General features: G+C 38.1%; 1 long non-coding RNA gene across 1 annotated transcript; it reads left to right on the top strand.

Annotated features, from left to right (window-relative positions):
* The first annotated feature begins 307 nt into the window (after positions 1 to 307).
* LOC146554263 (uncharacterized) lies at positions 308 to 4,687 on the top strand. Its single transcript, XR_014889560.1, has 4 exons — positions 308 to 788; positions 1,165 to 1,317; positions 1,679 to 1,768; positions 2,344 to 4,687. It is a non-coding gene; the product is annotated as an uncharacterized LOC146554263 (long non-coding RNA).
* Positions 4,688 to 12,505: the final 7,818 nt, after the last annotated feature.

The raw sequence follows: 12,505 nt of genomic DNA, 5'->3' as shown, positions 1-12,505 counted from the left end.
CCTTCGGTGCACTGAAAAAAAGGGACTGGCCATCTCTTGGATTTATGTAAGCATCTTGCATGTATTTAACACAATTGCCTCATGTTTTAAAGATAAATGTAACTATATAGTGTAAAAACGACATGATATGCAGAAAGGGTGTATTAAATTGTTCATATCATGTTCAGGTGAAGTAAGTCAATAAGATAGCAACGTTAAATCTCGTGAAACCACGCGTGATTTCATCTCGCGGGCTTTGGATCGTGGTTTAAAAAATGCATCCATCTCAGTCAAGTCGAGCAGCCAACTCTACGTTTTTTGGTATGTCTTGATTTTTTGAATTATTTAATATTTACCATATTTCAGCCAAATGTAGTTAAACGTCTAAAGTGCCACCATGTAACATGCTAAAAAAGAGCCGTTAGCTTATTTGCTGTTTTATCTGTTGTCAAAGAATTGGCGCTTTTTCATTTGAATTTGTCTTTGGCACAAGAGCCGTAATATCACGTTAAACCTAATTGCGAGGCACTCATAACATAATTTGGTTTTCTGTGTGAATAGATTTGTCAACTGACTCTTCAGTTACATTGTGTATTTACTGCACCGTGGTGTTAGTGAGATTTTGGACATTGAACAGCTTTAGCTAATATCATCAGCGGTATTATGCTAGCTTACATCCCTACCCCTCCTGCCCTCACCTGCTGTCCTTTTGTTTTTGTTTTTGTTTTTGTTGATGCACATTGAGAGACCACATCTATTCTGCATTTCACCAGGAGTCAGCTGATGGATTGTGGGTTCAAGGTGTTATGGTAAGAAAGTATATTCTATTTTCGCTTAAGGTTTCTGTAACTTAATTATAATAGGTTTTTTATAATTATTAGGTGCATGCATAATCAAACAGACCACCCTATTAATACAACTGAGAAATCCAAAATCTGCCATAGGTTTAACTTATACCTGTATGTATTGTCAGAAAGGTGATTACTGGACTCACATTAATGCACACTTGAACTAAAATGAGGTTGTAACTTGTGGGTTCTTGGGTTGCAAATCAGAAATAAACATCTTTGGATTTTTTTAATCCCATAAGATCTGGAAGCACAGTTTTTATTCAACAAAACATTACTGATTATTAACCAAGCACAGTGCCTGCTGTTATTTCAAAATAATTTTATGTCATTTCAGATGAAATGCAGCATTCCAGTGCATCCCAACCATGCCTTTACAGTCAAGGTTTCTGACGGAGCTGAGTTTCTCTCTGACAGTCTGCTGAAAGTGTTTGCAAAGTGATCGGGGGAACAGGGCACAAAGCTAAAGGATGTAGCTGCCATAATGACAGTAAGAACTTTAAAATTCTTTAACTACAAAGTGTATATGTATTGCATTAGGTCAGTAAAAGATTTTTATGCCGCATCCATTGAAACAGTCAACTATTACCTGTGAGTACTGATTCCACCGAAAGGATGCCATAATTTTCGTCATGCATTTACTGGCCCACTGAGAAAAATTGATCTTTTAAAAAAAATAAATGTTCTGGAAACTATATATCCATAAAGTTGATGTCAAACAGGAACTTTTGATATTGCTTTGTAGATGCTGGTGTTGCATGTTGACTGGTTTAAGTTTTGGTCTGGGATCATTTTCTTCTGTGCTACTGAAAAGTTCACAAATCTCTGTTTTCTTTGTTATAATACTTTAGGATGACATTAATGCTCAAAGGGAGTCCCTCATCAAAGTGCTCCGCATCTGTGTGAAAGACAATTGCAACATCTTGGTGCAGGAGTTCATGGTGAGTGTTTTATGAGTAGATTGTGGCTTTGCAACATTTAAAAATGCATTTAGTTATCCACTTGATCCTCATTGGACTGGTTAGGACCAGTAGTCCTCTTTAATAATTTGAAGTTCACATGAGGCCTGGTAGTGAACTCGGCCGCCGGCCCTTGAGGCCCCACCCCTGTATTAGGGGTCACATCAGTGTGAAAAAACTTTAAATTTGTCATTCTAGTGAACAAAGGAAAATCCCACCAATATTTACATTAGCTTTTGTTTGAAAAAAAAAAAAAAGACCAACAGCTAACCAAATTGTGGGGCTGAAAGTCTAAATTCTAACATCTTCTGAGTGACAAAACCTGGATTTCTGATGGGCCGGTGTCTTTCTAACAAAAACGAATGTAAAATTATGTTTTTCACCCTCTCTTAGAAACTCTGTTAGACCATGAATGGCAGCATGGCAGGCCACTCTTTGGCTATAGCTATTTACTATGTTGCTTGCATTGGTTTAAATTACTCTAACCTTAGAACTGGTAGATTCAAAAGAGATGAGTTTAAAAGGGAATCTTAAAAAAATGTTTTGTGTTTAACCAGGACTTGACTGAGGCCACTGCACAGATTGAGAAAACCACAATGAACATCTGTCTCCAGAGGATGCACCAGGCAATGACTTTTCTGATGTTGGCATCATCATCGAGGGTATAGTAGTTCTTCAAGATCTGGATAACGTGACCTTTGCAGTAGCCATGCTGTTTGGACCTTTTTTATTCCTTCAATATGAGTTACCCATCACAACTCTGCTACACTTTTGAGGTGATTCAAAGGGTGGTAATGGAGTTGGAAGCAACTCAGCTCTCAAGAAAAGTTCACAACTAAGACAAAACTGCTCCTGCAATGAAAGCTCACTGTTATGCATGTGAGGTGACCAGCTCTAGGTGAGAAGACATTTAAATCTCACACTTGTTCTGCTGCATTTTTGAAGCTCAATTCCAGGAACAGATCGCAGGGTTCATTTTTATATACTCTGCAACTGCCATGAGGACGAGCCGTTTTTGTTGTTGTTGTTTGTTTTTCCTTTTACTCTGTACAAGTTCTCTGTTTGGCAGCATTTTTAAATTTCTCTTTGTATTTTTTCTTTCTTTTACTAGTGAAGAGATGTAGCATGAACAGTTATGCAGTCTAAATATCCCATATGGGCCGTGTGAAATGGTATTTTCAGTTTCATTCAGTTGAAGTAAGGAATGTTGAATATTTCTAAGTGTGCTGTTTTGAACCAAGATGTCACAGTATGATCAGTGCCGTAATTTTTGACAGTCACTGTATCAATGTTATTTTTGCATCTCTTGAATAAAGGTTTTGACCTGCAAGTGCTAATTTCTTTAGTTATTGGGGTAAAATGGGTAATGTTGATAGGAAGGTGTTTGCCAATTCAGTAACCTAATTTAATGTTAATGGAAACTAACATTACCTCAAATTGTTTAGTTATAATTGTTGTTTAACTGAATCTTGACGTCAGAGGCCTTAAATAGAATGTTTTGATTTGTTCTTTCCCAACATTTTTCAAAAGAAAGAGTCTAATTTCTTTGCTGTGATTGATTCCAGAGAACACGGAAGAACTGACATTATTTAACTGTTGGTTTATATAGATTCAGTAGTGGAGTAATGTCAGTTTAATTCTTTACCTACTGTCAATGCAGTGAAATTAGACATTTTGTTTTGAAAGGTTACTGGTGGATGCCAGCAACCATCTTGGAAGAGGACAATATAATCTGTTATAAGGCCTCCATTTGAAAATTGTGTATTTGATACTAGAATATAATAGCAAAATGTAATTTGAAGATAACATGTAGTATTTAAGTGACCAAGTAGTATTGGGTAAAAGTTATTGAATGGTGTTGGGATAAAGTGAGAAAATTGTGAAGGATTAAAATATTTCAAGAGCTCAAATTACTTCATCAAAACATGTTTAAGTCACATTTTATCAACACAAATTGCACAGGTTTATTGAACATGAATAAATTGTGTTAATTTAACTCAATTGTTTAAGTTGCTGCCAAAGCAAAACATCTGTGTGCAACAAATGTCCACCATTGAATTAAGTAAATCCAACAACATATTTTTTTCAGTGTGGCTCATGCTGTCCTTTCTGCTGGGTCTACCACTCACTAAGGATGTGGTGGTCCGATTCCGGTTCGGTGGCTGCTCTGCGGGGCGTGTATATATGTCCCATACCTATGTGTTGTACCGAGTGAATCGACTGAAAGGGAACGAATAGTTATGTCTATAACTTCTGTTCCCCGAAGGAGAGGAACGAGGTACAACACAAGGTGGGCCCACTGAGCAGTTTGGCTCGGTGAAGAGCAGCTATTGAACTGATGACTGTGATGACAGCGGCTATATGTGCAGGCGGGGCCGTGCGCGTGTCATCACACGTCATCTGCCTTAAAGGCGTGAATAAAGGTTTTGTGGAGCAGGGAAATTATTTTACTGCTATTGTTAAATAATTGTCATTATTACCATTGCATTAATAATATAATCTGGAGTTTATATTGCATTCAGATGTTGAAACAGTGTGTGTCTTTCAGAAAGACTAAGTTGCAGGCTGACAGGAAGTTGCAGGTTTGCAGAGTGTGCCTTTTGCAGAACTGAAACCGAAAGCAGAGTCTAAGTGTAGGTTATTTTGAGGAGCATTTGAGGACGAGACACAGACAGTAGGTGAAGAGGTGACACAAAGAGCATGTGAGGTCAACACATACACACACATTAGTTAGATTGATTTAGAGGAGAGAACGGAAAGTACCAAGCCATGAAAATAGAAGATGATTTTCTAGGTGAAAAGTCATTCTGGTGTTGATCTGATCTATGTATAAAATGTACCGGTGACGCATGAAGGGGCGTCAGTAAACAAACCCTGATGCTATAAAATATCTGTTCATGCTCTGATTAAGTTGAAGACTACTTCCTGTCTGCGTACAGAGTTGTCTTCCCACACGTGTGTAGTCATTAAAATCATTGTTTGACCAAAGACCTACTGGACCAAGAGTGGTTTGTACTCTCCCTCCTCAATTTTGAATCTTAACAGTTTCTTCAGCCAGGACACGCGAGGGCGTGATATCCCGTACTTATGTATGCACCTCGTTCCTCTCCTTCAGGGAACAGAAGTTATAGACATAACTATTCGTTCTAACAATATACTTTTCATGTTAGTACAAAATACATAATTATCACGTTCTTACAATATTAATATTATATTGTACAAACGTGATATTATATTTTTCAAACGTGAAAGGTATATTGCACGAACACTTTTCACGTTCTGTGTTTGTGCGTGTGCAGTGTGAGAGGCTGCGTTGAGGGGCGACAGGATTTCAAACAGGTTTGATTATCATGTGACCATACGATTGATGATTGGGAGCTGGTCGTGAGGTGGTAACTGCTTTTCGTTACCCCATGTATACTACATGATGCACACACGATTAAGGCAAAGCTCGGGCCGATCCCCAAAACGGTTGCGCGACTGAAAAATCGTCTCAAAATGGGCCAAAAATCACACAGTGTATGGCCAGTTTTTGGAGGCTAGCTCCAAACAAACATCTGCAGCTTAGTAGTGTATACAGCACTAGTTCAATCAATAGATCAAGTTTTGTAGTGACTATGAAATATATTGTAATTATCTGTTTCCTGTTTATCCTAGACAGGGCAAAAAAGGACTCCAAATTAAAAAAAAGATAAAAATGAAAGACTGGTGCATTGTGCAGTTTAGCACTGGTGGTACAGAAATAGTCCCTAGATCATGGATAAATGGGGAGAAATTGTCATGGCCTCCATATCCTCCGTGAGACACATTCAGGATCCACGACGCAGTAAAGAGGAGAGTTCATCCTGGTGCAACATGGCTCACCTATGCACCAGTCCGACTTCTAATAAGCCATGGTGGGTATCATCTGGATTGGTGTTGTATAAATGTAACAATAACAAGTTTTTCGTGTCCTAATTTATGTCTGGCCATACATTGTGTTTGTACTTCCAGACACATTTCACGAAGCAGAACGCAGTCTTCAGAAATATCTAAGTGAACACTGTGATATGTCTGACCTTCAGTCCGAAGCTGAAACTCAGACCAGTCATAAGAGAAAGCACAAGTAAAACTGTTTTTATTTCACAAACACATCTTTGATTGCTAAGAATTTATGATCTTGTCTTTTATACATATCTGTGGTGCTTGCATACTGCAATATCACCACATAATATAGTCCAAAAAGTGGAAGCTTGTAAACTTTTTATAAATGCAAAGCCGTGTACACTTGTGCACTTCAAAAAATTCCGTGTATACTGTACCTTCTTGCACATCTGTTTCCTGTGTGTGTTGTTATAAATCAAACTGTAACTTTAGGAAAAAATATTCCAAAAGCACATTTGTAATTACTTATGACCGTTTTCAACTTTTTTTCTTTAGACCAAATCCCCTGTACACATATAGTGACTCAGAGGATGAGCAGCCCACAAAAAAATGGTTTCCCCAGGCCCCTCGAGTGAAAGTACCAGGTAATAAAATACTGTCTAGTGTCTTTGTACATATCTGTGTGTGACACAAGGAAACGTTTGACAAGTTGTCTGTATTCTTAAATACTTAAAAAAATATTATCTTTTTCTGTCAGACCTGACGAGAGCTGTTAACGAACTCCGTGAGGAGGTCAGAGCCATCCGCAATACCGGCTGCAATGAATCGGTAGATGCTGGGGTACTGCCTCTGGATTTGCCCTTGCACAACATTGAGGAGCTAAACAATGCAGAGCCAGCTCTTCAATCACAAGAGGCAAATAAGGCAATGGTAAGTATATAAAGGTTATGTACACTTTGTAACTATAAAGTGTAATAGCTGTCAGATGTGATTTAAATACATAACAACGGCCTGTTGATTAAACACACAAGCACTTGCATACACATTTAAGACATGAGACACGCTAATTCCATCTCTTAAAATGTGTCTATAGGTGAGACGCTTTGCCTTGATTGGAGCCTGACGCAGCAGTTAGGGGCAAACTCTATGTCCGAGTTTGTCTTTGCACAAGCAGTGCAGAAATGGCTCCGATACGCCCCAGATCGTTTGGGTGGTGCAGGACGCACATCATGCAAAAAATTACAAACTTCTGTGAATCATATAAACGTAAATAGGAAACTGTCTTTTAATAAAGTATTTAGCAAACGAAACATGCCTATTGACCTTTTTTTGTTTATGTTTTTTCTCTGTTACATCACATGCAATGCTTTCTTATTTTAGGATAATAATATTGACATGATACATTGTGAGACATTTGGTTTTTTTTTATAAAGGGTGTCCAATTTAAGGAATAAGTACAATTATGTGTTTAGGTGGTTTAAGTATTGATGGAAACATGCAGTAGTTTAGTATTGGTTAAAATACCTATAAAGAGAGGTAGATTTCCAGTCATGATTTAACTGTTGTTTTAATAAAAAGCAACTGTGCGAAAGAGGTGGAAAATCAACACCATAGCTCAACAGTGTTTCAATATCAGAATCTGACATTGTTTCAATGTCAGCAGTATTAGAAAATATAACGTTGAATCAACGTCAGGTTTCAACATTGATTCCACATCAAAACCTGACGTTGTTTCAACGTTAAAAAAGGGTGCAAGAGTGACGTTAGGTCAACGTCGCACTTCAACGTTGATTCAATGACACAGCCTGATATTGACTCAACATTGTTTCAATGTTTCCTTGCTATCTGGGTATTGACCAGACCTAATTCTTTTGAAAACCTTACATCTTTCCACAGGTCTCCACTTCATCAGACATCACCTAGACTCAGAGCTGGATGAGGCCAGCACAGACAGCGGCCTAACCGACGAAGATGATGGATCCATGGTGTCAGGAAAGCCAGAAGCAGGGGAGCTGGAGAGGTACCTTTCATGTCCATTCACTGGAGGTGTGGATCTATTGCATGGCGTTCCTCACATCAAGAAGCTGTTGATCAAAGTCAATACAGCTCTTCATGCATCTGGAGCTTGTGAAGGACTTCTCAGTCATGCTGGACTCCTGTTCACTGCTGCTGAAGCTTAACCATCACCTCACTGAGTGAAGAAAGGGCACATTTTTGCTAAATATGCAGAAATAGATGCACACTTATACAATTTATGGTAAACTGAGCTGCCTTGTATGTACATATGATGAAGATGCCTCGTTCTGTTTTCTCTGAGGCTGCTGTGCCATTTGGAGCAAAGATGAATATAAAGTTTACAGCATATCTTGTCACTGGAAATTGTTTGCACTGTTTATATATTTATATTATTTACTGCAGGTATTGGTGAAAAAAGCTTTATGTTGTGAAAAACTGAAATCTGGAAATTAGAATCATTGTGCCTTATTTTGTTGATGTTTTTACATATATTCCTGTTGAAAATAGTAAAATTTGTATATTTATTTATTTTTGTTTGTCTGGTAACATTTATTGAAAAAATAAATCGGACATTTCAAACAGTTACTCGCTACTTGAGTAGTCTTTTCACCAAGTACTTTTTTACTCTTACTTGAGTAACTTTGTTGACAACTACTTTTCACTTTTACTTGAGTAATAATATTTTAAAGTAATGCTACTCTTACTTGAGTACAATTTTTGGATACTCGACCCACCTCTGACACTAGTGTGTAAGGTAATGCCATCCAGGCTAAGTACAAATAACCTGTTTTATCTGAATTGAGAAGCAGGAAAGTAGAGGTCATATCTAGGTCTTTAAGACATTCTTCCGATTTAACAACTTGGTGTGTATTATCTGGGTTCATGGATAGAAAAAGCCAGGGATCATCTGCATAGCAGTGAAAATATATGCTATGCTTTCAAATGATACTGACTAGAGCAGAAGTTCCCAAAGTGTGGGGCCCGCCACCTAGGGGGGCGCAGAGCCATTGCAGGGGGGGCGCGGTATGAAAAGAAAAGACAAAAAGAATGCTTGGACACTGCTAGCATAACGGACAGGTTTTTGGGGCGCCCACACAAACGCAAAGCAGGAGATGAAGCGTCGCTGAATATGTTTCCAAACCAACTTCATTCTAAGCCAAAGACTAGAAAATATAATGAAGCAAATCTTCCCTTTGGCTTCACCTGCACAGGTGCCGAGGTAGGTCTCCCTGCAGGGTTGGTTTTCCCTTCATCGGGAGCAGCGCTGGGCTGTTCAAATCACGGACAAACAGTATCCCACATTCGTGATTTTTAGTTCACAAACACTTGTTGTAATGACTAACTACTCCTGACATTTTGGAGATGTTTGCTCTTTATACAGTAAAGTTACAGCGGGATACAAATAACATCAGGCTGATCCTGCCATGATTTGTTCCCTCGGTTCAAATCCCGGACAAACAGGATCCTACAGCTGTTTATGTTTTTGAACCTATTTTGCAGAGGGAGTGAAAAATGTATTGACAGCAATGTTGAATATTATTACACAGGAAAAAACAACTACAGTAAAATAATCCCACCGTGACGCCTCTGCCTTTGTAAATGGAGGGACAGTAACTGTATGTATGTAAGTGTGTAAAAACTGCAGACAGTCAGATTAACAGTATTTTGTCTCTATCTGCCATGCTGCAATTCATCTCATGTAAACAATAATGTGGCCACAGCGTGACGTGATAAAAGGCGCATACCTTTGATGTTGTGTTACAAACTCCACACGTAAAGGCAAAAAATAAGTTTTAAAAAATCTCAGTTTTCTGTGATTTGAAACACGTTTACGTGGACGAAAGGTCCAAACACACAGAAACAGCTGCGTTTTTAAAAAAACCTGTGTGGGTGTGAACGCAGTGTAAAAGAGTTAGTAGTTTATTTTCTTACTACCTGTAATTTATTGCTGTTTACTTGCATTTGCTTAATTGTTTACTAAATGTTTGAGGTGTGAAATAAACCGCAGTGGAGCAAAATATGGGCGTGTGCGGTTGGAGGATGTGTTGTTTTCGTCAAACAAAGGGGGCCCTAGCAAAAAACGTTTGGGAACCACTGGACTACAGGAAGAGTGTATAATGTAAACAGAATTGGTCCTTACGTGGAATTCTGTGGAACTCCATAATTAACCTTAGTGTGTGTATAGGACTCATTTACATGGACAATTTGGAGTCAATTACACGTTTTCCTCCAGCGAAAACATGAAAATCACTGCTGTCAAAAAAAAAAAAAAAAACAAGGCTCGTCTCGCATCTGTGATGATTCCTGAGACTTTTAGGAAAATATTCTGTGGACTTGTGAACTGTGGATAAAAGTTTAACTTTTTGGAAGGTTTAACTCAATTCAGTTCAATTCTAACATAGTGCCAAATCCCAACAACAGTTGCCTCAAGGCGCTTTACATTCCAAGGTAAAGACTATAAAATAATACAAAGAAGATCCAGCCATGACATGACCTCCTATAAACAAGTGTTTTAGTGACAGTGGGATGGAAAAACTCTCTTTTAACAGGAAGAAACATCCAGCTAGGACAATGTTCCGAAACACACCAGCAAGTCCACCTCTGAATGACTCTAAAATCCAAAATGAAGGTTCTGAAATGGCCTAGTCAAAGACTGACATGCTCTTGCATAACCTTTAACAGGCAGTCATGCTTGAGAACAATTACTTTTTCAAATAGGGCCAACTAGCTTATTTGCTTTTGTGTAATATAATATGAAAGAAAAATTTAAAAAAGAAATCAGCGAGGGGGCAAATAAATGATCATCATACTGTAATACCTTTAGTCCAACAGCTGCAGCTCTGGCTAGATTTTAACCAGACCCTGGCTGTTTTCCTAAATGTGCTTTAAACCCAGAAGTTTGTGTCATTTGTGTCTAAGAGTGCAGTTTAGGCAGAGAAGGTTTTGTAGCATCTAATTCTGTAGTATCGAATTTAATCTGATATGTTCCCAGTTTAAATCTAGTTGTAAAATTATTTAAAGAGTGTAGAGGTTGTTGATGACGATATGGGAACCTAAGCGCCAGATTTATTTATTTTCTAATTTTAATAATAAAATCACAAATTCTTGGCCAAATCTTAGAAAGAAGTGTGATTTGTAAGTCCTTCATCATGAGGACAATATTTCAGGCTCTTTATCATAATAAAAAGCCATAACGATTGCTGTGAAGTTAATGACCTAAAACTGAATATGAGATATATATGTTTCATTCCTCTTTGCAAATGTTCTCACTCAAGCATTCGTAACAACGTATGCATGTTTTGTTGTATGCCATTCTGGTGATCATATGATTTAAAAGTGGGTACACAGAGGACCATGTCAGTCAGCAGCTGACATGTTGAGAAGTGGGCCTGTACTCTGTCACAACCACCATTCGAAACCTTGTGCTTTCCTACTGAAGGATGTGTAATTCTGATTTTCCACGATGTCATTCCGTCTTCAGTTTGCTCCTCTGGTGATCAGTTACTTCATTCATTAGTAGGTGCCTGAGCAGCTGTCAAGTACAAACGCTCAAGTAGTTCAATTGGTTTGCAGACACACATGCTGCATGGTGGATCATGGATGCATCAGTGCTAAGAGACGTTGACAAACTGAGTCGCAACCAATTCAGGGCAATAATTAGAGGCAGCTACATTAATGATGTAGAATGTTGCCTTTTGACCTTGCTGCTACAAAATGTAGACATTACTTCAGACACACCGCCTGTCATTACACGATGCTGGTTTCAGGTTTTACTCCCACATGTCACCTTCAGTTCTGATCAAATTGAAACACAGCAGCAGGAACAGTGACCGGATGAGCCATTTGACAGCTGCATTATTGCTTATCACCTGATGATCATATACAGTCAAGCTCAGAGTTACTCTGGCAAATTTTATCTTGAAGTTACTTTTATTCAACCAGCAAGTTTTGTTTGTTTTTTTATACAGGAAATGACACAGGCATCTTCCAAAAGATAATAAGACAAGAAGCAACATTGTGTGAATTTCTTTTAGCTTTTATTTACATTTGAGCAAAAAGTGTCATGTCCAAAATTATTCATATTCTCAGTAATCGATAGAAATGCAAAAGTTCTCTGGAACATATTCAGGTTCTTCAGGATGTTGCAGCAAGGCTTTGGACTAAATCTTCTCAGTGCTCTCATGTCACACTGCTGCTGGTCCAGTTGTACTGTCTCCCCATTGAATTCATGAATAGTACAGCGCAATTCACTGTCATTTTAAAACAATACATAGAAGAGTATGGCCATTGTGATGGCTGGAGGTTGCATCAGATGATCAAGAACACTTCTCTCAACTCCATCATTCCTCACTGAGAATTTCTTTTCCTAACCAACAACTGTCTTCATCTAGAATAAATCAGAAACACAAATCCACTCAAGAGCGGTTAATGACCACGCTCCTGTCTCTTTTACGCTTAATGACAAACTTAAACAAAAATAATCCACCAGATGGCGTTTTAACACATCTCTGCGAAAGGACTTCAATCATTTTCAAGAGGGAGTAGACATAGATATAAGCTGTTTTCCAAATGCCTCCCCAATCTTATTCTGGGAAAGCTGTTTTAATGGGCAGGATCATTTTATGCTCATCCTACCAAAGAAGAAAGACACAGAATTTAAAAATATTTTGCAAGAGAAAATAAAATCACTAGAAATAATCTATGCAACCTGAACTTATTCTAAGTGATTTAGGAAAATGAGCTAATGGCACAATTTCTTCTACAGCACCTGAGACATGACAAATGTGAATACAATAGTACATCTTGTAAATATCTGGCAAACATGCAAAACGAAGAAAA

This window comes from Mchenga conophoros, linkage group LG18 (assembly GCF_057382185.1).
Source record: "Mchenga conophoros isolate Kocher_MC1m ecotype Shallow Benthic linkage group LG18, M_conophoros_male_GT1.1, whole genome shotgun sequence".
Classification (NCBI taxonomy): domain Eukaryota; kingdom Metazoa; phylum Chordata; class Actinopteri; order Cichliformes; family Cichlidae; genus Mchenga; species Mchenga conophoros.
The sequence above is the reverse complement of the archived record's forward strand: the minus strand, read 5'-3'. Positions and strand labels throughout refer to the sequence as shown.